At 37.8% G+C, this 25,373-nt stretch overlaps 1 long non-coding RNA gene across 2 annotated transcripts in view; it reads right to left on the reverse strand.

Moving 5' to 3' along the window:
* Positions 1–1,822: 1,822 nt before the first annotated feature.
* LOC125694492 (uncharacterized) overlaps positions 1,823–25,373 on the reverse strand; it is a 37,267-nt gene continuing 13,716 nt past the window's right edge. Inside the window, exons 2-5 of one of the 2 annotated variants that reach the window (XR_007377583.1) lie at positions 4,380–4,487; positions 3,893–4,104; positions 3,095–3,237; positions 1,823–2,709 (exon numbers count right to left, since the gene is read on the reverse strand). This is a non-coding gene — a long non-coding RNA (uncharacterized LOC125694492). The remainder of the gene's footprint in view (positions 2,710–3,094; positions 3,238–3,892; positions 4,105–4,379; positions 4,488–25,373) is intronic. The other variant, XR_007377584.1, reaches the window with a different exon arrangement.

A 25,373-nucleotide genomic window follows, 5' to 3' on the forward strand; every position in this document is an offset into this window, starting at 1 on the left:
AATCTCTTAAAATTCTCTACTGCTGTATACATTAACAAATTATGTGGAAGAAAAGAGGAATGATCCACACAGTCACTTTTTTTTTTTTTTTTTTTTTTTTTATCCAGTGTTTTCAGCACTGGAAACTGAAAAGGAAATAAGGTCTTGGATCTTAAGGGGATCAGTTATTACTTTCAGTGGCCCATAAAAATAAAGGAAATAAGCTGAAAATAACTCAATTTTGTTGTATTGTACTCAACATTTCCTCTTGGAATAGTCATGCTAATAATGATATGAGAACTATTTTCCAGGATGCAACTGTGCCAATTGATACAATATAGTGAGTCTATTATTAATAATACTTTGCACATATGTAGCACCTTTTCCCTGAGAATTTGAAAATACATTTATAAATTTAACCTTACTGTTTCTTTGGAGGCAGAAAAAGTGATGTATAGAAATACTAGACTGCTTATAATACCAAGAAATTATCTATGACAGAACATGGATTTTCATGCATCTCTCATCTCCTACACAGTCTTTTAAAGAAAGCTCTTCAGTAGACAACAGTTGGTACTGCAATTGCCTGCAGCCTGTAGCGCATTTTTACCCCCTCACCAAGCTCCTCCTTCTCCACAACAGGTTTTCTTCTGCTGTACAGGTTATTGCCAAATCAACATCCCTGTGCCTAGAAATAGATACCCAGGAAGTAAAACTCAACTATATAGCTAAGCCCACACACTTTAATCTTATAGGTAAGCACAGACCTGTTAAGGGGATATTTGATCTTCCCTAATATTGCAGAAACGTTGCTTTGAAACAGGTGGCTTGCTTGCCAACTGCAAATTAAATTATACTACTAAGCTATATTTTTGGTATTTGATTTCTATTTATTTATTTATTTGATTTTACAGGACCTAACAGGATGCTTGCAGTTTACTTCATATGATGCATTTCATTAACCGTAAAATGAATATGCCTTTACTGTACAGATATTCCATAACATTTGCAGACTCTTGTCAGGTTGAGACAATGAGAAATATGCACGTCAAAACCAGACCTTTTTGCTAAACTAAACTAAGCAGAACTCAACGGAAACTTTTTGCACTGTATTGTAGTACCAATTTATAGTAAGGACAATGGGAATGCTTTGGGCTGTTTTAGAATAATGCCTTCTCCCATACTGAAGTAGAAAAAAAAAATTAAAACTTTCTAACACAGAATGTAAACCGTACATTGAAAAGACTGTGTGTAAATACAGCTTACAATTCATTTCATAGAACAATGTTGCCAGATCTCAATTTGATATAAAATTTCACTAAGTTTGAGTGGAAATAATGTAACTGTATGGGAACTGCTGTGTCACAGCCTGAACCTCTGATTGATCACCTGAGGCGAGCCATGAGCCAGCCAGAGGAGTACAGGTGAAGGCAATTCACCTGTGCTGCAGGAAGTGGTGGAGCCTGGCTCCACCCCTCCTAGACCTATTTAAGAGCTGGCTACCAGAGGGGAAGGATCTCTTCTGGAGATCACCTCTACTGGTGTTTTGTGGGTGAGCCCAGGATAGGGGTAAGCCTACTATTTATTCTCTTTTGCTATCATAGTCTACTTTGCCTAACTCTCTTGTTTATTTTGTGATTGTAACATCCTAATATTCTTTGATTATACAGTAACTTAACCATAGATAACCAAAACTAAACTGCTTACATCTAATTGATATCCATCTAGTTCATATTACCATGGAATATGGTTATGGAAAAAAAATAGCTTTGAAAACACATGTAATTGACTTTTAATCATGACAGAATAAAGAAAGCATGTCAAAAGGAATACAAATAAATCACTTAAAAAAAAAAAATGCTTAATTCTAAGCTTTTACCATAATTTCTGGTACTCAAATGTAATGCTGAACCTTATTTCAACTCTGTTACTATCGATAATGTCAGAACTTTGCTGAGCAGCTGAAGAATAGTCTTGAGTACAACACCATGTGGCTGAAAGTCTTCAGCAAGACAGAGCAGGAAATGTATATTTTCAGTAGTGCAGAGGTGACGAATTTAACAGATTTTTCTATTGCATGAGATTCTCTAAGGACTTTCAAAGTAGTGCAAAGTAATTTTTCAGTCTGTATGCATATGTGTAGTGTAAAGACAAAAGAGGCTGCAGAGCCCACTTAAACTTTTGGTGAAACAACGGCTCTGCACACAAGAAAATGGCCTAAGAAACGTGAATAGAAAGCCAAATAACAATACAGCATATAGAATTAATGATAGTATATTAGGCAGAATTGTGAGGGATTCCATGTAAGCGTGGTGTGAGAATACTAGGAATCAGTAATTGTATTTTCACAAACTTGTTCATATTTCTTCACGTTCAATACTAGTCATTCACAATTTAAGAATGAAACAGTAGCTCTTTCCTTCTATGGTCAGACTGTGGTGGTTAGTGTGGTTAATCATCTCAACCACAAAGGTTCCATTAAATCTTCCATCCACAGAAAGAGGCATATTGAAATGGCTGATATTCAGAAGACTCACATATACACTAATACCAGTCTTCTACATGTATACACACATGCATACCTTATATAAAGTAGTAGATCCCACATTTATACACAAACACAATGCATTCCATTCTTCTGGACATTGAAGTACAGAAAATTCCAGCACAAAATTATCCTCTTTATGTCAGAAAAAAACCCTTCAGTTTTATGCCAAGGTTTCCTGACCTCTGCAAAAAGGAACAATGAGACTTTTTAGATGGAGAATCTTTGGCACTGGTCAGCACAAAATTTCCAGTTGTTGGACACCATTCCTTCACTTACCATATCAAATAATTAGCCCTAGAAAAAATAGAGTATGGTGTCTCACACACAGAAGCAAAAAATAAATAAATAAAATCAAGAAATTCCAATTCAAAGTTGATGTTCTAGCATTAATTCATATCACTGTGCACACTACAAAGTGGTGTGGTGAGAGGATTAAAGTGGGGGAAAACACAGAAATGAGGGCAAACGATCATCTTTAATTTCCAGTTCTCCAGCTATCTTTACCGAAAGCAAGTTCTCAGTCATTTTCAAAGACAACAAAATTGCACTTGCTGTGCTGTGACTGACCTTGCATCCAGATGTCATTAATAATTAGTTTTATTTCCTTGGACATTTTATGTAATAGAAGGCTGAATTCCTTGAAAAATTGAAGATTGTTCCTTTCAGTGAACAATGTTTCTCAAAGCTGCTATCTTTCACCACTATTGATCCTGTTAAATATCAAATTAGTAACACCTAAATTAGCAATTGTTGAGACATTTTCAATTTTTTATTACTAATGCTGGAAATCCACACATAAGAAGCAAGCCAGAAACAACCTCACCAAACTATTTATGTAAACATTAAAAAAAAAATCAAATTATTTTGTTTATACTTCACACAAATAGCTTTAAGTTGAGAATATTGGTGACGACGTTAAGCACTGAAACTAAGAGTTCATGGTGGGGAGAGCACTGACCAGTCTTACTTTTTGTATAGTAGAAATCGTGGGCTTGGAAACATGGCCTGCTGCTGCAGCTAGTCACTCAGCAAGTCTTACTTAACAGCTACAGGAAAAAAATTATTACAGACTTTTAGTTTCTAGGTTTTGGTATCAACACTGTCCTCAGTGGGGCTTATCTACCACTCTCAAATTGATCTAACATACGAACTTGTAAGATCAACACATGATGGAAATGACTTATACCTGGAGAGGTCAATCGTTAGTGCCACAAGTAATTAGAGTTTTACTCTCTCATTCCCCTGAGGAAAAAATTATTTTATGAACGTGAAAGATAAGGCATTGCAGCAAGATTCCATAGGAAGGCTACATCAGATTTGGGAGCAAAACCTCAGTGAAAGCAAAGATCCCAGAATCACATTCACCTTTTTTGTTGGTGGTTTGGTTTTCTCCAACTCCTTTTTTCTTATCTCCTAAACTCATTCACGTGTAACATTTTTTTTTATCACTTCAAAACAATTATACTCTTCAGGATGATAAAAACAGTGTCTTCTGTCAATTTTCTTAATTCAATTTTGTAAGTATGACAGAACCCTTCAGAAACAGTCTGAGCTTCGAAACGGATGTGCTGCTAGACCTTGAACACAACAGCATAATATAACATCAACAGAATATCCAGCTCAATAGGTGTTCACTTAACAGTTAATAGTTCATTTCTCTACGAACTAGGTTCACGTCCAGATGATGAAGCTTCCAGTCAGAGAAAACTGGAAAGTAACTGGAGTATAATAACAATTATATATTCTTATTATATATTATAAGAAAATTAGAGAGAAAGGAAATTGATGAAGCTGCTTTGCCCATGATGGGCCATCTAATTATTTTCTAAATGGGAAAGCACTTTTGCCTTACCTGTTTGACCGCTCTGCACATTCAGCATGAAAAAGTGTGTCCTAACATCTGTTCTGAATTTTCATTTTATTTCCTTGTATGTTTCTTTGTCCTGTCATTTGTGTCAGTCTGAAAACAACAACATAAAATGACAGGTTCTAATCACTTAAATGTCAAAAAGTGTCCTTTCTTTCTTTCTTTCTTTTTTTCTTCTTTTAAGAGAAGGTTTGAAAGCTATACTGTTTCCTCTATCTCAGTTAAGTGTCATCAAATTGCAGTTATGTTACAAAGTTCAGTAACATAGACCCAAACAAAGGTTTCCAGCTGAGAAAATATGGGCTGCAAGACACAAAAAGCAGAATTCAGATTTCCAGAGTGGAAAATGGGTTCATTGGAAATACTGATTATCCGCTCCTTTCCACCACACAAAACAGTTTCTGGTATAATAAACACTTATTTGTGGATCTGCCTTGCATTCTTAATTGTCCATTACATTTATAACCACCACTCTTCTGACACTGACACAAAGAGACTCCATTGTTTGAGAAGAAGCTGCAGTTAAGAATTCTCCTACCTCAGGATAACTTTAATGCATTAGAGTCCTACTGTGTTAACTCTATACCAACACAGAAAACAAGACAGGAACTCCTTCAAAAAATCTTGCAGCTTCACTGTAGGATCATAAAATTGAATTGGAAATGACATTAAAGATGATCTATTCCCAACCCCCAAATATATGCGCTTGGTGTGGTTCATGTCCCTGGAAGCATCTAGAGATTGAAAGCAGCCAACAAGCATGAGGATATTTCCCAGTGAGTGTACACAAGGAGGAGTCAATTTTTTTTTTTTTTTTTTTTTTTTTTTGTAATGACAAGAAAATAAGGTTTGCAGAGTTACCAATCAGTCTATTTTGAAGATAAGAGAACCTCCTGTCAGACAGATACCATAAAAAGAGCAAAGCTCAAATACCTAGACCACTGTTCCAGGCTTAGAAAAACACATCTGCAGCCCATATTAATACGTGGATATACAGATAATATAACACCACATTCCCATACAAATGAGGGCTTAAATCAGCAAGCTTCTCTATTGAATGGAGGCTGACATGCAGGTCAGCTTGCCATAACATTTTGTCAAGAAATTTAACTCTGGGTTGTAACTTTTTCTTCTAACTTGATAAGCCTGTTGAAACTTGACTAAGGTTAGGGCTCGGTTCTGTCCTTTTTTTCTCTTTATTTCTTTCTTTGCAGACAAAACTAAACAATGCGAGATCCGGTAACTATACCAATTTCAGCTAATCCACTTGGTTGCAAACTAGTTATTAAAACTTTGATAGCATTCTCTAATGCGAAATAACCTTATAAAATACATGCTATTTGCTAGTCTCACAAGTCAAATCCATTCAAATATCTTCCAAGCTTGATTTAACCAAAAAGGTCTCAGACACAGTATATAAATTATCTTCTACTCCAGTAGCTAACAGCATCATTATTTTACTTCCCACAAATGAAATATGGGTATCTGGAAGGCTTCTTTTTTTAATCCTGTAAGAAAACTGATGTAATGTTTGTAGCTGGAATTTGCATCTAGCCTAACAATAACTGTCATTGTGCTATTCTGCCACACTGAGAAGCATATCTGAGAGCAGGCTCAGATTTCTCCTTTCATCTTCTGCTTGCATCCTCTCCAACTGTAAGTCTTAGGCCCCAGTACTAAGAATTCTAAGATTTGTGCCAACTGATCTCTTTACCCACATACCGTCCCACAAAGATCAGCGGGGCTTTATGGATTGTGCACAGATCTCTCAATTTGAGTTTATTACTGAAGAAAACCATAGTGAGGGTTTTTCTCTTCTAGAAGAGTTGATCCATTTTTCCAGTAAGACTAGCACATATGCAGGTTTTCACTTACTCCAATTTCAGACCTGGCAAATTAATTTGTTATATCTTAGGATAAACTGATCAGCACTGCAAGAAATGTCCTTTGTGCTTTGTGTTGCAGAGTTGGCAGGATACATTGTGGAATTGTAGCTCCTATATCAATACTCCATACCAGTTTAAACACTAATATTACATATTAGGCACAGTTGGAGGTCCCATCCTATGATCTGACCTACACTAGTTAGATGCATATTTATCTAAATGCACGAAGACATTAAGACTCAAAGACATCAAGGTTTCATTTCATGTTGGTTTTGATTTTGTTTGTTTCTAATACATAGAATGGTAGATTATCAGATAATAATTTGCACAGCCAAAACTACTGATGAAGAAATATGTATAATCAAAAGTAGGAAGAGCAGTTAGGATGCGTGTCAAAATGTGTCTATTTCAAAATTAGTTTTTACTAAAATCCCTTGTAATTTCTGATTATTAATAGACAATAATTATTTAACTAAATATCATGTCAACACGCTGCTAAATAATAGACATAGTTTTGACCTGGCTTTCAACGGAAACTAAATTAACATCTCTATTTCTGAGATTGTTCCAAAGCCTACTGAACTCAGTAGATATTTTTTCACAAGTCTCAGTGAATTTTGGATCAGACCCTATAAGACAAAATCATTTCAAAGCAGGAAATTCTTTTCTTTTCTTTTTCTTCTTCATTATCTCATGTTTTTGGAATGTTCTTACAGTGGCTCATTCAGGAAGGAGCCATTTCTCAGCAGAGAAAAGGCAGAGGGAATCAGTTTCATTAATTGCAAAACCTAGCCAATTTTTGATGCAGTCTTTGCTTTTGTCATGAATTCACACATTTTTTTGAGTACAGCCCCCATAGATTAAAAATAAAAGATATCAAAGCTAGGCCCTAAGACATTAAAAATAATATTGTGAAAAATGTAGTCTGTAGAAGGGTAATGGTCATTGACTTCATTATAAAAATCTTTGGCAACAACTTTTCCAGACCCATGTTAAGCCTTGAGAGAAAAATGTTTCAGCACAGAACCACTTAATCATTTATATGAATGAAAATGAGTGCAAACAGAATGCTGAGATGGTTTTAAGATCACCTCTTTTTTCTTGTACAGAATACCCACTATAATTACATTTTGCCTGTCAGTTCATAAATATTGCTTATTACAAAACGGGCATTATTGATTGCTTTTTAAAAGTACTAAAACTAAGCTAAGAGCAGTAGATCTCTCAGCAAATTCAAAACATACTATCTTCCAAACTAATCACTGGCAAAGGGACTGTGGAAATACTCTTGAAGTTTATTGTAAGCCCAATGCAAAAAAATTGAAGTTACCATGAGTTTTAGGTTAGTAACTTGGCTTTGAATTTAGCATGTTTTAAGCCACAGTAAAAAAAAAAAAAAGATAAACTTATTTGGCAAAGTCAGACACTTTTAAAGCCAACATCCTGTAATTGTTTCCTCATTTGGCCTGGCAACTTAAACAAGGATAAAAAGCATGGGCGGGGGGATGGTGTGTGCAAAATGCTAAATTTTTCAGAAAGAAAGAAATGGAGAACAAAGAAATCAAGGTACTCGTCTGGTTTGCCGTAAATGAGTATGTAAGTGACATTTGCTCCTTTTGTTCTCCTAGATAGGATTCAGTAAAACAAAATGAAGGTAATTCTCTACTCTTGTGGGAAAAAATGTCTGAATGGAGAATTTTTGTGGTTTGAATTAGTGCAAACAGTGGACATTTCTGACGCAGTTGACTAGCAATGCAGAAGAGCCAAACTGATAGCAGGCATTATAAGAACACTTGGCCTCTTTGAGACCAGCTGATTAAGCATCTCCAAGCAAGATTAATACACACTAGGAACATCCTTATTTAGAACTAGTAAAAAATAAAAGCTATCAGAAAGGATTTATTTCTGCCATTCTTATCAAAATAAGATTAAGGGCTCACAACCACAAATAGTTAAAGGAGAGAGAGGAGATGTCACATAAAAAAGAAATTAACAGTGTTTGCTATTGGATCAAATCTAAGCAATCTCCGAAGCTACTCAAACTTTTTCTTCTTTTACTGCTGTATTGTTGCCAGTCCTGAGCTAATACTGGAAAAAAATTAGGTAGCTACTGATCTGGCTAGGGAACAATGTTCTATTCAAAGTTAATATCTGTTCTAAACATCAAGCAACAAAATTTACTGTCCTCTCTGTAAAGAGGGGTAAGAAGAAAAAGAAAAAACACATTTATATCAATGTCAAGCCAAGAAAGCAATTTTGTATTAACCTAACAAAATGGAACATACAAAGGTATTTTTTGAAGTAGAAATAATTTAAGAACCTTCTAAATAACTTAACAGCACACTTGGCTACATTTGGATTTAGGAAGCAATATTTTACATGCAGCACTAGAGATTATGATTTTTTTTTTCAGCTTTAAATCCATAGACAGAGCTGTACTCCATCAAGAAATGACAACAGCAAACCTAATGCCTCATGTGAAAGCAACAAATTAAATTTAGCTGTAGCTAGAAAATGGCCAGATAATAAGGCCATGATTTGACATCTATGTTAAAGGCAGAACAGTTACGTGTTCAGAACACTTACATGTATGAAAGCTCTCACACATGGTCCCAATGTTAGTTGAGTAACCGACTGCAACTTGAAAAAGTCTTCATTCACTATGGTTTTAAAGACCTTATTGCAAATTGCAAATTCTCTGCAATTTTATCTGTGAAACTTATTAAAACAGCATGTATACAAAATGCTTTTGTGGCCTCAGCTGGGAGGAAAAGAACAAAAATGGCAGACTTGGTCTAGTGCTTCTGTTCTTTTTCACAATTCTGGCAATCTGAGGAGACCACAAGGCATGATTACAAGGTACCTGATTGCTGTGTAATATAGATAAACCATCTGCTGATAGACTGTCATTGAAATCAAAACAAAGCTCTCCATATTTTCCATGTTAACGAAGAAACACAAAATTCCTAATATATAAACAGTAAAAACCCTAATTTTGGGGGGATGATACATGGAACTATGCACCATGATTGAGAAATAAGCAGCAGGAAGAAGTAAGACACTGGGAGGAGGGTTGAGGTCAGCTTTTATGTGTATTGTGTGCCTAAATTTCCCTTCCCTGGTAACTAAGTCACAGCAGGACTGGAACCCATGTGTGTCCAAGAACACTAAAGAGGCATGAGGTTACAGTCCTCCCTTCCTTTACCTCCAGCACAGCACCCACCCCCAAGAAGACAGGGGTGGCAAAAAGCAAGAAGAAATCAGTCATCCAGCTACTCAGTTTTGAGCCCTCTGATGAACCTCTAGCTACAGAATGATAGTCAAAGCAAACTGGAAAATCATCTAGATTTTATGTGCTTCAGGACACCAAATCAGAACAAAGTGTTGAAGACTGATGGGAAATCTGCCTGGTAGCCTTTTCTATTATTTCACAGGGTGTTCACCCATCTCACAATTATGATACACAGTCACTTTTCTATAGTAGTTCTCCATCCTACACCACGTAAAAACTTGACTAATTCCAGTAAGATTGGATATACTGATTTATTTTTCATTTATCTCTTGGAAAATAAGTTGAATTGTCAAAGAGACACAAAAGTTTTGCTATTTCAAGGAGTGCTGAGTTTCCATATTGGATTGGAATAAATAAGATCTGGTCCAGGTTATGGTTTCAGAGTAGGCTGTATTTGGAACAGAACACAGGAATAAGAGGGCTCTGCTCTCAGGCTGGTGAAAGCCTGTTCCGGTTGACAGAGATTATGTTAACAGCTTCTGTGCTGGGAGTCTGGCAAAAAGGCTCTAGGGAAACTTTTTCTTTCCCTTCAAACATATTATATATGTATTATATATACTCAAATAGCACTGACTGTATTAGCCAGTGAGCTTCTGTCACAATCATGGTCATCACACTCTGTACGTGAATAGTCATGGCTAAGAAGGGGTATAATTCTGATCTTATTTATAGACTTCATTTCTTATATTCTGGCAAGAAGATCTGAAGACCATTACCTTACAATGTTAAGCAGTGTTCCTTCTCATAAAGCAGATACCACTTTCAGTGCAAATACACGTGCTTACAAGCTCAATGTTAGCTGTCAGTAGGTACTCAAGCATGAAAAGTTAACATTTGCTTTCTATCAGGATTCACGTGACGTGCTCAGTGGCTTGAGTGTTACCAAAAAGTGAGTACAGAAGGTCCTTGACACAAAACTAATAAAGCTTTTCAATTTCAAATAAAACTGTACAGATGTTTTGGCATTTCCCCAATATGATTTAAAGAAAATAACAAAATCAAGCCAGTAGGCAGGTAGTGAGCTAATTAGAAATGTTTTCCAGTTGCACTTCAGTTCAAAACTCACTCCTCTGGTAGCTGACTGAAAGCCACAACCAGCTAATGCTGCATTCTGTTCTGCTGAGGATACAGTTCAGTCAGTTTCCCTAGAAAATCCAGAAGGATCCAAGGCTTTTTCTATGCTTGTTTACAACAGTAGGTGTGCAGAATTTTAGCAGTTATAAAAATAAGTGGGCGAACCAAGAGATCAAACATGGATTCAAAGTTTTTCTCCTGAGTCCAGAATAAGGCCTCTAAGATGACTAGCAGCTAGAGCAAATGATCTGTAAGAAGTGGCTGACAGAAAAGTGTTTATCTAACCTGAAGAGAAGGCTAGGTGGCATCTAATTGCAGTTTTCCATTACCTAAATGCAGGTCACACAGAAGATGGACGGAAGAGTAGATAGGAATCAGGTGTTCACTTCTTCCTAATACAAGTAAGGAGACTAACAAAAAAAAAAAAAAAAAAAAAAAAAAAAAGCTATTAAAAAAGAAAAAGAGAAAAGAAAAGAAAAAAGCGTGGTTCATCATGAAATAAACGCTAGATGATTTGAATGCTTTCCAAGCAAGGGCACTCCAAGTACCTCATGCTTCAAAAAATACACTGCAAGTTATAAAAAGACAAAACATGAGGCCCAGGTATTGTGAGTTGAAAACAGGGGCTAGAAGAAAGTTGGATTGCATATACCATATATATGTCCTGATCTTATACAATGCTGAGGCTTATCTCTACTGTTGGATAAAGAATGCTAGGCAAGATAGATCTCTGGCCACAATCAGTGCTGACAGCCTTGCGAATAACATCTTACAAGGTTCCTGACCCTGTATTGGTCATAGCTCTGAAACTTCTGAATTCTGTACACCACCAAAAAAGAGTTATTTCCGTACCACTTAGAACCACTTGATATCTTTCTGAGAGATTCCTTTAACACACATCTGTAGCACCTGGATATCTTACAAAGAACCTATGACTGAGCCAGTATTTCGGTCAGTGTTCTGTGATATCAGACCATAACATTTCTTTATCTTAATATTTTGTGTCAGAAATACATACAGATAAGAATGTGAAACACCAAAAGAAGCAGCAACGTGAATAAGCTAATAGAGATGGAATGGACTGCCCAGGGAGGTGGTGGAGTCACCAAGCCTGGGGGTGTTCAAAGAAAGGCTGGATGTTGTGTTGAGGGACATGGTTTAGTGGGAGCTATTGGGAATAGGTGAACGGTTGGACTGGATGATCTTTTAGGTCTTTTCCAACCTTGGTGATTCTATGATTCTATGAGATATGATGATTTGTGAGACAAAGATCTCAGCTATGGTTCAGATCAATAAATCATTGTTGATTTATAGTAGATCCTCTGCCACAGCAGTGAAAGTTACAAAAGACTGTATCCAACAAACCTTACAGACAGATGATGAAATATGATTAAACACACAAAGCAAGTAAAAAAAGATCACAAAGTACTGAATGTATGCTAAAACAAAGCTCATGCCAATTGTGTTAATATACAACTGCTGCCACTTCTACTTTATATTACAGTGGGATCGGCAAAGATGTTTGTTATAGATGAATAGAGTTGATTATCGCTGATTACAGATGCACTAATTAACGCAGTTTTATTTGTTCCAAAACTCTATTAATAATCAATTCTGAAAGATTTGGGCAGTCGTGTGCAATTTGACATAGTTTTAATCACCAGAGTAAGATGTTGCAGTCCATTTAGAAAATAACGTAGAGACAAAAAAGAACAACAAATCAAAACACATACACACACATACACACACACAAAATACAAAAAAATCACCAACACAAAAACTCTTGGCAGAGAATCAGTGTACCTAAAATAGGCCACTTTTCAATCTAAGCAGCTTGCTAATCACCTTCACCATCCTGACAGTTCAGACAATGAGGATTTAGAGTTCAGCCTATAAAACAATGTTTAAATAGAGGTGTAAAACTGTGCCAAAGCTCTGTCGCATATGAGCCAAGGAGGCCACACTTGGCGCTGTAGAAACATACATTGAAAACTTGCTCTGAGTGCCTAAAAGTTAACAGTAAAATCAACTGTGTGTCTGGAAACAGCTTCTTTTTATCTTTAAAAGGACCAATAAGGACCAATTAGGGACACTTGGGAGCTACTGAGGGATTTGTACCTCTGCTGTTCAAGAGTTAGGCCAGCATTTGCTTTTCAAACATCCATGAGAAAGAGACTTACAATGTGTCTTGAGATCTCATCTCTTTCTCTGTTTCTGGAAAAACACGCAAACAAGTATTTAGGCAATTCTGCATAGAAGTTTGTTGCACTGAAATCTCTGAAAGATTTTTATCTTAAAAAAGAAACAACGCAGTTCAGGCCCAAAGAAAAGCCCTGGGCAACTCCACAGTCTGCTCTACTATCTGTTAGCATTTCCAAAGAGAAGCAAAAAAGTCTAGTCAAGCTACTGAGATTTCCACAATAGCAGCAAAACTTTCCTCCCAAATGTTCCAGGGGGACATTCATAACCCTGGGTAGACATAATTTTATTACTCTCAAAAAGAATTTTTTTTTTAAACTATCTGTGCAGAGGTGAACAAAAGGTATCATTTCAACTGTATAGACATAGGTATTCTGTCTCAGAGACTTCAGTAACCAAAATAAGACTTGACAGTGAAGGTCTGAACCAGACACAAATTGGATAAGCTGATCCTGTAAAGATCTTTGAAATAATTAAATACAAGAAAGGCAAGTGTCAATGATTTACCTATTTACAGCACGTTATCCTGATTTATTTTTCACACCAGTTTGGCCCAGTTATACACCTATGCACAGCAACATACCTGCACTAGGCCTGTGAAGTCAATTCTGCTTCTGCAGTACCCTTTTGTCTTCCAGGCTATCACACAGTAGAAACACAACATAATGAAAGAAAACACTGTGCAACATTCTTTTCTCTCTCAATCACCTACAGCACCGTGTCCTCAGTCTTTTAACCTTTACTGAAAGTTTTCTTTAATAAAATAACTTCAAGATACACAAGAAACAATAAGAAGTAACCACAGATAATATTAAGCTGAAGAATCCAGACTGAAGAATCCCACTAAGTAGAAAGCAAGAGTGAGATCCAGTGTCCAAGAGAACTGTGTAAAACTGTGCATGCTTAAGGCACAGAAACCTGAGTCTACTGCTGATTGGCCTGCCACCTTACCTCTATTTATATAACAAGCAGGCCTTACCAAGCCTGTCTCTCTTTACATGCCTGATCTTTCCATACACTATGCCTTTCATTCACTTCCCTTATTCACAGCAGAGAGGAAACAAATTATTATGGAAGGGAACATGCATCCCTGACACTTTGCTGGCTGTCACTGCAAAGTGCAGAAAGGGCAAGAGGACATGGGGTTGCAGCCTGTGGGAAGCCCATGCAGGATGAGTCTGGGAAGGATGGCATGCTGTGGGAGAGACCTGATGTGGAGGATGGGTAGAGAGTGACCGTGGAGGAGCTGCAGAGATGAACAACAATGAGCTGACCAAAGCCCCCATTCACCTGTACAGCTTGGAGGGGGGGGGGGGGGGGGGGGGAGTTAGGAGAGGATGGCCGAGGGAGATATTTTAATTGCTTTAGTACTTACTGCTTTAGTATGTCATTAGTGTAATTTATTGCACGTTGCTCCTCTTCCCATGTTGAGTCTTTTGCCTGTGACAGTAACCAGCAAGTGACCTTTTGGTCTTTATCTAAACTCAATCTTTTTTTCATGTTTTCTCCCCCATTCTTATAGGGACAAAGAAGGAGAGAGAAGCATGGTGGAGCTTAGCCATTAGCATGACACCACTATAGTTAGAAATTTATAAGCAAACAAATATGTGCTTATTATGATCCTACCATTGCTGGGCTGTGATTTCCCCTTGGCCTCTGTGAACTATAATAAACAGTAAGAATAAATAGTGATCAGCAACACAATGCTACAGAGACTAACGAGGAATTTGGAACTGAAGCCAAATAAGTATGAAGTATCATTCAGACACAAAAGAGGAACTGATAGTCCCTGAATGGATCAGAGCCTAATGATCCCTAAAATTTAGATATCATAAGCTGAAATGCAGCTAATACAATAGAGAACAATTTAAAACTGGCAAATAGAAAGAACGGAGTGCCAATACTGACTGTAGAGTAGTTTAGACAAGCAAATGCAATCAACTTCTAAATCCAGTTGGAATATCAGGATGAAACACCTTGGCATCTATAAGGAATGCCATGGGATCCATATTGACAGAGTTCCATTAGAGGCTCTGTTTCACCCTGCAGTAATGCAGTGTCGAAACACATGCATAATTACTTGCAACCACCCATTTCAGTGACTGTATCACAAAGTATTTGTTTGCAAAACTGGTAATAGAGTACAAGCATACAGGTGCATGATTTTAAGTGAAAGCAACTGATTTTTATTGAATATTTGGTTCATCATTGTACCAACAGCCAGAGTTAGGAAGTTACATTTTTCCCCAGATAGCCTTCTCTCATTCTTTCAGTTTCAAAGTTGCTGACAGAATATTTATGCTGGTTTGTACTGGGATTGAGTTAATTTTCTTAATATTGCTATGCTTCGGGTTTGTGATGAAAACAATGTTGGTAACACACTGATGTTTGCTTACACACAAAGTAGTTTCTCACATTGCTTTGCAAGCAAGAAGGATGAATATGCATAAGTGGCTGGGGGAAGACACAGCCAAGACAGCTGACCCCAGATGACCAAAAGGATATTCCATATCATTAAGGATACTACATTCAGCAAAAAAAGCTGGGGGAAAGGAGAAAAGAGTGGATGTTCACAGCTTTGGTGTCTGCCTTCCCAAGTAATCATTACACATGATGAAGCCCCGCCTCCCTGGAAACGGCTCAACATGTGCGTACCAATGGCAAATTGTGAATGAATTCCTTATTTTGCTCTGTTTGCGTGCCCATCTTTTGCTCTACTTATTCATCTGTTTTCATCTCAACCCATACGTTTTCTCACTTTTACCTTTACAGTTCTCCTTCACATCCTCCTGGAGGAGAGTGCACAAGTTTAGCTGCCTGCCATGGATAAATCACAAGAATGCTTCATGCAAAAGTCAGAAATGGAGGAAAAAGTGCATCTTTTGTGTATAAACAGCTTTTTGGTACACTTTATCTGTCTGCCAAACTCAGAAAGTGGTGGGGTCCAGACACAGGCTGTGCCAGAGAAGCTGTGGGTGCCCCATCCCTGGAGGTGTTCAAAGCCAGGGTGGAGGGGGTCCTGGGCAGCCTGAGCTGTTGGGGGCAACCCTGCCTATTGTAAGAGGGGGAGGGTTGGAACTGGGTTTGCTTTAGGTTCCTTCTAACCCAAGCCTTTCTATGAATCTATGATCATCTCATTCTCCTCCCCTGAGAATTTGTCCAATATTAAATAATTCTGTGAAAAATAAACCAACTATGAATCTTATTTTGGTTACAGAAAGGTCTGAATTGTTTATAACTGAATTAATTGCTAAAAGGACTTGAGTGGCCAATTAGTAATATTTGTATTTGGATCTGCCAATTGGCCCAGAACTGGAAATTTATATTAGTTTCTACATAAAGACTGTAGTGCTCTCATAAAAGAAAAAAAAAGAAAAAAAGAAAAAAAGAAATAATAATAATAAAAAAAACATTCAATCAAAAAAAAAAAAAAAAATCAAGAAAATATTTGAGAATCACTGTCTTGAATGGAACATGTCTGATAGCTGGCCAGATAATTATTAGCCAGAATTGCCTACAATGTTTCCCAACTGCAGATTCAAGTACTGATTCCGCATTCCTCATACTGCCTAAAGTCGTGATTTTTTGTTGCACTCTGAGAAATTCCAAACAAGAGATAGGAATGAATGGTACCACACATGAAACCTACACAGATGCCTGCAACTGTTCATTTGTGCTCATAAGATTTCCACATGCCTTTTGAGGACAGCATTTTCTCCTCTTATACACCACTTTTCCACAAGCAGTAAATTAACATCAAACATGTTTAACATCTGGATTATCTTAAGAACTGTAAGGAAATTCTTCAAACCAGTAACAGGTAAAGCAAGCAGTACAGTCATATACTGTATGATATCCCAGGAAGTATCTTCTCAAAGACAGTTAAGAAAAACATGTGCTCAGTCATCACTGCTTGGGACATGAAAACATGAGCTAGGATTAGATAATGTCTTCTGAGGAACAGTAGCACTCCTCAGCTATTATTTCCTCTGTATCCTCTACACAAGCCAAATGTAACCCAGCAGAATGGGGCACAAGAAGAAATTCTGCTATTTCAGGAAGAAGAATGTAATTTTGAGTTGCTTCTGAAGTTGAGCAAACTGCTCCCAAGGTACTTTAATCTTCCTTTCACTGGCCATCCCCCTACCATCCAAGTCTTACAAGACTCAGCCCCAAACTAAAGATGAGAACAGAGGTAAAGAGCTGGAGAAACACTTGAAAGAAGCAACACAAAATAAAAGAGACAGAATAAACATTCACAGAAGCATCCCATGTGATTGAAAAATTGTGTACAACTTAGGCAAGCAACTCTTTAAAAAGTTATTCTCCTCATCAGAATATGTATCTTGAAAGTCATAGCAGTTTTAAATTATTCACATAGTACTAAACTAATTGTATAACATGTTAAGGTACAATTCTGGCCAGTTCTCGGGCATTCGCATTCCTGGACTTGTGCTTTTCCTTTCGCTTGAATGATTACTAAGTGAACTAAGCCTTAAAATTATTCCATATTCTTAAATACAGACTATTAGTCTTTTAGGTTCCAAGCTTAAGAAGCAGCCGTGTAGCCACAGGTCTTTTTCAGAAATTTGAAATAACATATTTTGGCCATGAAGACAGTATTCATACTTTCTTATAATAAATTAAGATAAAATCTTATGTAATTAGAGCATAAACTTTAACATATTTGTATCAGTAAGAAATGCTTAAAGAACGAAGACACTAGAATACTGTAATGTTTAAAGGGCTGTTTGATAGCTTTTAAGTTAAGCATCATTTAAAACAGATTGTAATTAAGAATTTTCCTTTTTTTTATTACATATTAAGGTCTTTAAGAGCATAACTTCCATAAATAGTCAAGAATAAACTACATTCAGACCTACACATAAGCACATTTCTTGGCACAGACAAATGAAAACTGTGATTGCTGACATCTCTTTGAAGGAAGATTTTCTCTTTTTTTTTTTTTTTTTTTTTTTTTTTTTGTCCCAGCCCTTGTTTTATTTATATGGCTCTGAACACTTTTTTATTTTTAATTATCCTAAGGAAAAGAAGGGGTGGGGGGAAAAGAGATCTTTGTTTTCCAACTGAGACAGTGAAATACATTCCAAAGCTGCTTTTGTTTTTAATTTACAGAAGCTCTCATGTCTAATCTACTAAGCCAACAAATAATCTGTTTGCCAGGTTTTAGATGACAGTCATGAAAAGTGCATACAATTGCTGACTTTATTCTTTTTTAGGATACACATTCATTCTCTGCCATAAACTTAAAAGGATCTTTTGCAGAACTTTTCACAATTAATTTATTTTTAGCTATGCATTTTGTTTCCCAGGAGTTATTTCATTCTTACCCAGTCATTGTGTATCTCCGGCTCTCTTCTAAATAACAACAAAAGCATTGTGTTTGCCTATATTAAAAATAGTGTCAGCTAGGTCCCTATACTTGCTCATGAAGGCAATTGTTTGAAAGCAAAAAGAAGAGGATCCAGAAGTGTGCACCCTCTGGAGAGAAAAAGAAATAAATAAATTTTAAAAAAAAGGTATAGTGCAGACAGGCAGGCCCACATATTTTCAAACACAGAAAATATTTCTATCCTTCTATTCCTTTAGAATAACCCTACATCCTACTCTTCACAATACTTAAAGGTAGATTTCATTTTCATGGTCTTAAATCTTCGAATCTATCAAGAAACTGTCAGACTGGGGAAGTGGGGGAGAGCGACAGAAACATAGCATCTCTACACTGCTTTAGCTTTCCCTCTGAAAATCTCATACACACATGGAAGGCAGAAGCACTGCAAGGCAGTGAGATTCTTGGATGGCAAGGAAGTTTCTTCTGGTGCAGAGGAGTAAACTACCATATTTCATTATTTTCCTCCTCTGCACTCTGGCACACGATCTTCCCAATTAGACAGCCATAAAATCTAGCACAGTATTATCAGTGAACTTGCAGGAGGGAAAGGGCATCACTGAGCTATCTGCAAGCTTCCTCCCAAAGATGAGTTTTGCCAGGGTTTGTGAAGGCAATCCTACAGCTCAGAATGCACTGTTCTTCCAGAGATGCTGGGTTTGTCACTTGTTTCTCTACTCTTAAAGGATATGGGACTAGAAATTTACAGAATAGATGATTACAGTGCTCATGCAGTTCCTGTCCTAAAGGTGCCCCATTTATTGACATCTTACTATAGGGTATTCAATTTATACTTAAAAGTGAAACCTAAATAGGAAAGAAAGATAAAAAATATTCCAGGTAAAAAAATTCTTCTGCTCCAAGATATTCATAGAATCACAGAATATCTCAAGTTGGAAAGGACCCATAATGATCATTTAGTCCAACTCTCTGCTCCACACAGGACCATCCAAAATCAGATCATGCATCTTACCTTCTGTACAGTTATTCTTTCCATAGGTAGCAACCAAAGGTTTTCATTTCATGTGATGTTTCTAGATCACTGTGCTTGAATGCTAAGAAATTTATGGCTATATGACTTTAGATAGACTGAAACAACATAAATGAACAGGGAAAGGCAACACAGACTTTAAATAGACATAAAAACAATGGCTGAAATGACCTTTTTTACATGCCAGATGAGAGCAAGAGTTTGAGGGAGGTGCAGAAGTATTATTAACAACTTAATTGAGCTCACATTTATTTTGTTTATATGATGCTTGTAGGAGCTTCAGCCTTCAGAGGTGACCTGTAATTTATACCTCTTAGAATAAAAGATATAATTGTCTACCAGCTTCAGGAAAAAGGCTATATCCACAGCTCTTCCAAATACAGCATTCCTCAGTTCAAAACAAATAACATTTTAGGAAGCTGTGAAAATTCCTTAAAAGATGTACCTGCAAATAGAACTTCATAGGCAGGTGCTGACTTTATATGCATTGTAGTGAGCAGATGAAAATCTCACCATCTATTTTACTGTTAAGAGTTCTGAATTCAGTCAGAATTTACAGAATAACTTTCATTTCTTTATTCTTTTAAGCATTATTGTACAAGTCAGCCAATTCTCAAGCAGATAATAAAAAGGCATCCTGTGCTTGTGAAACTTCTAGGATGTAGGTTTTCATAACTTTTAAACTATCATAAAGTTTTTAGCAAACTATTTTGTGTCCTTCTAGAATTTTCATTTCCTTCATCTCTCAACACTACCTTAGCATTTCCTCTGCAAATGAGATTTGAAAGTTGTGAGATTTGAAATTTACAGTTTCCTGAGAAAATACAACCCACGACAGAATCAGATTAATTTCTGATTTGTCTTCTCATGCTACATCCACAATTTCCTTTTACTCAAACAAGAAAAGTCACAATCTGTATTCACAGAGCCCTTGCACAACTAGCAGTAACCCTTCACAAACTTAATTGCTATCTACAGTCATAATCTCTCACATGCCCTCCCTTGCTCCCCTAACTGAATTAGGGAGATGCAAATCTCGCCTCAGACTTATATATTATTATGGAAGAAAACCTTCCTTCAATTTCCACCTAGAACAGCACAGAGTCAGCAGGTGACATTATGTATCCACAGTAATTTGTCTCCACAGAAGAAGAGCATATGTGTGATGGCTTGGGCATAAGGAGAAATCGCAAAAAAAAAAGCCTCTCATTAAGAAAACTGTAGAGTAGAGAAGGGAAAGTCAAGCTGTGAGTTTAAACACGAACAACTCAAGCGCATTGCATTGCCATCATTCCTCATAGTATGATGACTAAAATAAACCTAGTATTGTCCCAGAATTTTCCACTAATCAATCCTTCACTCAATGCTCTTTTGTCAAATTAGACGGAATTATTTCAATAAATTGATTTGCAGAAAAACTGTTTATCACGTGCCACCATGAATGATGCATTTGCCAGTGTTCAGCAGCTCACATGACACACACAAAGAATTTAAAACAGTAGTGCAGACCCACAGTCGCCACTACCTATCAGGCTGCTGCACCTTTCATTTAAACTTTATTTCATCCCCTGCTTTTAAATACCTGTTGAGGCACATGTCCTCCAAAGTGAGAACCACTTAAATACAGTTTACATTACCCTACTGAAGGTTATAAAGAAGCATGAAAATTGTCAAGCAAGGTGACGATTCACACCAAAAATCATTTTGTAAATCCTCCAAAATGTTGTCACAACAAACCCAGAGGAAGAATTCCACCTCCTCAGCAGCCAGTAATGAAGAAGGTGACAGGAGAGTAGAAAGGGAAAACAAAGACTCCTACACACACTTGGAATGCTTTCCAGATCCTCAGCTTCGCCTATACTTAGGCTGCTGGATGATTTACGATCACTAGTTTCTGCCGCCAGAGCAACCATTCACTTCAATTCTGCATGTTCCTTGATGACTTAGTTACATTTTCACAGATGCTATCATAACACTTGAACTTAATAATCATGTTTGAATTGTGTTGTTACAATACTATCCTGCCAGCCAGCTCTGAAATGTCCATGAATAGTGCAACTGTATGGAATCAAGCCTAGAAACTTCTTTCTTGCAATACTTTGTAACTGAGCCCTGCTTTGCAGGGAGAGATTATTCTCAAGATCTGCAAAGGGGAAACACAATGGAAAGAAGGAGTGCCAAAAAGCAGCAAATTTGCATTTGGACAGATGATTGCAGAATTACTGAAACTTAACAAATACCCACTTACCAGTTGGACTGCATTGACAATTCATACCATAGTTCTGATTCACTGCCATTGCGAAGGAAAGTAGATTACTTTATGCCAGTAGCATAAATTGAATTGTAATTTTCTAAGCTAGTACTTCTTAGTTTCAAATTACAGTAGGTTAGAAGCATGCACACAAGCAGTCAGGAACAACTTCTTATGCTAAAAAAAAAAAACAATTCCTTGACAGAAACTGCTGAATTCTGTATGTGAAAAAATGCCTGTAAAATATTACACTGAGTAGTAAAGAGTCTAGAAAGCAAGCAAAAAGTGAAATTTACCATTTAGTGTACTGTAGGGAAAATAAACTGAACAACGTATGGTCAAGAAGCTAGCTTCTCACAAATATTTTCCTCTTTTAAAACCAGAATTGTTGCTGCTTTTTTAATCTTATGAAGGTTTTAGGGACATAATGTTCTGTGGCATTTACTGGGAAGTCTATTCTTTTTTTAGCTCAGATAAGAATGGCACTGCTGTGCAACCACTTTGTGGCACATGTGAAAACATCTGAGCAAGGCACAGAGAAATCAAGCTTCCTGCTTCTAAGCACTATTTTCATTAACAAAAGCATCTGGAGCTAGTCTGGCACTAAAATACACTAATAGGGAGATCACTAAACACAATTCCACTACATGGTACTAAGATAGTTCTGTATCATATTCAATTGACAGCTAACAAAAACAGAAAACAAACAGCTACAGCCCTTTTCCCTTACACTTAGCTCCAGGCCACAACCTTAGCAGTGATAGCACTATAATCACTTATTAAACAGGTTCACTGAAAAGATCTGATTTAAAGAGGCTGAACTAGGGGGCACATGGAACACTCGCTTTCTTTCTTACTGAGGGCTGTTTGCCAGTCCAGGTTACAGCATGGTCCTGCACACAAGGGTACCAACACAAGTAACAGAGCAGCTTACAGCAACCCCAGGGCATCGGCTAAACTTGGTCTTGACACCACAGCATGCCCAACACGGGACTACACTTTCCACAAACCTCAAAAAGAAGCTGTAAGAGGATATGGGAGCAGTGTGGATTCCAAGAGAAAGAACACCATTTTCGTAAGATCTCCACACTTAAACCACTTTACAAACAAAATCAAAGTACAACAGGCAACACTGGAGCCCATTCCACTGACTAAACAACATAACTATTAGCAATATCCTAACCCACTAAAAGAAACTCGGTCTCAAGAACTCTCTCTCCTATTTTATTTGATTTATCAGTCTCAATTTCAATCAGATTGTATTATGTTGTGTTATCATCCATCCCGATATCATAGTTAGTAAAGTAAGTTTTCCTTCATAGATTGTTACTGCTGTTTTTTTTCCTTCCTTGAGTCCATCTTTTACTTCCCATTTTACAGGGCTGGGGGCCTACTGCCCCCTGTCATGGTCACAGATTGATCTAGTTAATTACATGACAATTTTTGATGGAGAATGCGGGCAGTAGGTTACCCATAATGCAACCAATGCCATTTGGAGTAAGTGGATTGTGCTGATTACACAATGAGCATGGATGGGGAACCTCAGCTGTCCAGGAATCTTAGAGGTGATCATGAACTGGCCTGAAGGTAAAAAGTTTGGAACATCACCAGGAGAAGAGGTATCACAAGCTAAAGAGGCTTCACCACACAGTGAACTACCAGAAAATGAAATTTTCCCTGTTCGTAGATGGATCGTGCTATATCATGGGAAAGCACCGCAGATGAAAAGCTGCTGTGTGGTGTCCCATTGGGAAATGGTTTGAAGTTGAGGGAGGGGAGATTTAGGTCAGACATCAGGGGGAAGTTCTTTACCCAGAGAGTGGTGAGGTACTGGAACAGGCTGCCCAGAGAGGTTGTGGATGCCCCATCCTTGGAGGTGTTCAAGGCCAGGTTGCATGGGGCCCTGGGAAGCCTGGTTTAGCATTAAACGTGGAGGTTGGTGGCCCTGCATGTGGCAGGGGGGTTGGAGATTCATGATCCTTGAGGTCCCTTCCAACCCTGGCCATTCTGTGATTCTGTGACGTTGCAGAGGCTGCTGAAGGGAAAGGAGAATCAAGCCAATTTGCAGAGGTAAAGACTGTCTAACTGGCATTAGATGTTGCTGAATAGGAGAGATGGCCAATGCTTTATCTTTACACTGACTCATGCATGGTGACAACTGCCTTACAAGGGTGGTTACAGCAGTGCGAGCAAAATAACTGGCAGTAGAGGGGTAAACCTATTTAGGCTGCTGAACTGCGGAAAGACATTGCTTCCCAAACAAAGAATATGGTTGTAAAGGTGCGCCATGTAGATGCTCATGTGCCCAAGAGTCGGGCTACTGAAGAACAGCAAAATAACCATCAGGTAGACTGAACTGCCAAAATTGAGGTGGCTCAAGTAGACCTGTACTGGCAGAACAAGGGTGAATTATTTCTAGCTCATTGGGCGCAAGAGACCTTGAGCCATCAAGGAAGAGATGCAACATACAAATGGGCTAAGAGACCGAGGGGCGGACATAACTATGGATGCCATTGCACAGGTTATTCATGACTGTGAAACATGTGCCATAATTAAATAAGCCAAGGGGATGAAACCTCTCTGGGAGGAAGGGCAATGGCAAAAGTATACATATGAGGAGGCGTGGTAGGTTGATTATATCACCTTGCCACGATCTCGCAGTGGTAAGCGTTATGTGCTTACCATGGTGGAAGCAACAACTGGGTGGCTTGAAACATATGCAGTACCCCATGCTACCGCCCGAAACACCATATTAGGGCTTGAGAAACAAGTCCTGTGGCGACATGGCACCCCAGAAAGAATTGAATCAGATAATGGGACTCATTTCAAAAATTCTCTGGTAAATACTTGTGCCAAAGATCATGGCATTGAGTGGATTTATCATATTCCCTACCATTGCACCAGCCTCTGATAAAATTGAACAGTACAATGGGTTGTTAAAAACTATGCTAAAAGCAACATGTGGCAGAACATTTCAGCACTTGGAGAAGCATTTGGCAGAAGCCAGCTGCTCAGTCAATACCAGAGGATCTATCAATCGAGATGGTCCTACCCAATCCAGCTCCCTACATACCATAGAGGGAGATAAAGTCCCCGTAGTACATGTAAAGAACTTGTGAAAAGCAGTTTGGGCCCTTCCAGCTTCTGGGAAGGACAAACCTCTCTGTGGTACTCTTTTTGCCCAGGGACCAGGGTCTATTTGGCGGGTGATGCAGAAAAACAGGGATGTTCAATGTGTACCCCAAGGGAATTTGATTTTGGGGGAGTGCAGTCAGTAATTCTATGTATAAATGTATATAGACACGTGTGTGTAGTGCATTTTAATCATTTTGTATGTATTAGGCATGATGTAGCGATGTAGAATAAGGGGTGGAACGTCATGGCTTTATGTTTTTTTGGTTTTCAGTATTCCACATCATAACACCATGTAGTACACAGGGAGTTAAAGCGTTAATGCTCCAATTCTGGGTACCTCTCCCTGTACATCATGGAAGTCATGGGATCTGGCTCTTCCGGTCTCTCACCGCCTTGCAGTGGGTGCTGGAGAGTGCTTTCCTAGCCATACCAAGCTTTTCAGGTTTGACTTGGTCTCAGGAACACTCTCTCCACTTTTATTTATTAGTCTCAATTTCAATTACATTGCATCATATTGTGTTATCATGCATTCCAATATCATAAATAGATGGTTGCTGCTGTTTTTTTTTTTCTTCCTTGAGCCTAGCTCCCATTTCCCATTCCCTTTTTTCTTCCCATTTTGTGGGAGCGGAGGGGGTAGGGGAAGGGGCCTACTGTCCCCTCATCAAGGGCATAGATTGATCTAGTTAACTTCATGACAATACTATAATGATATCTATAGATAGATAGATGATACATAGG

The sequence above is a fragment of the Lagopus muta genome, chromosome 6 (genome assembly GCF_023343835.1).
Source record: "Lagopus muta isolate bLagMut1 chromosome 6, bLagMut1 primary, whole genome shotgun sequence".
NCBI lineage: Eukaryota > Metazoa > Chordata > Aves > Galliformes > Phasianidae > Lagopus > Lagopus muta.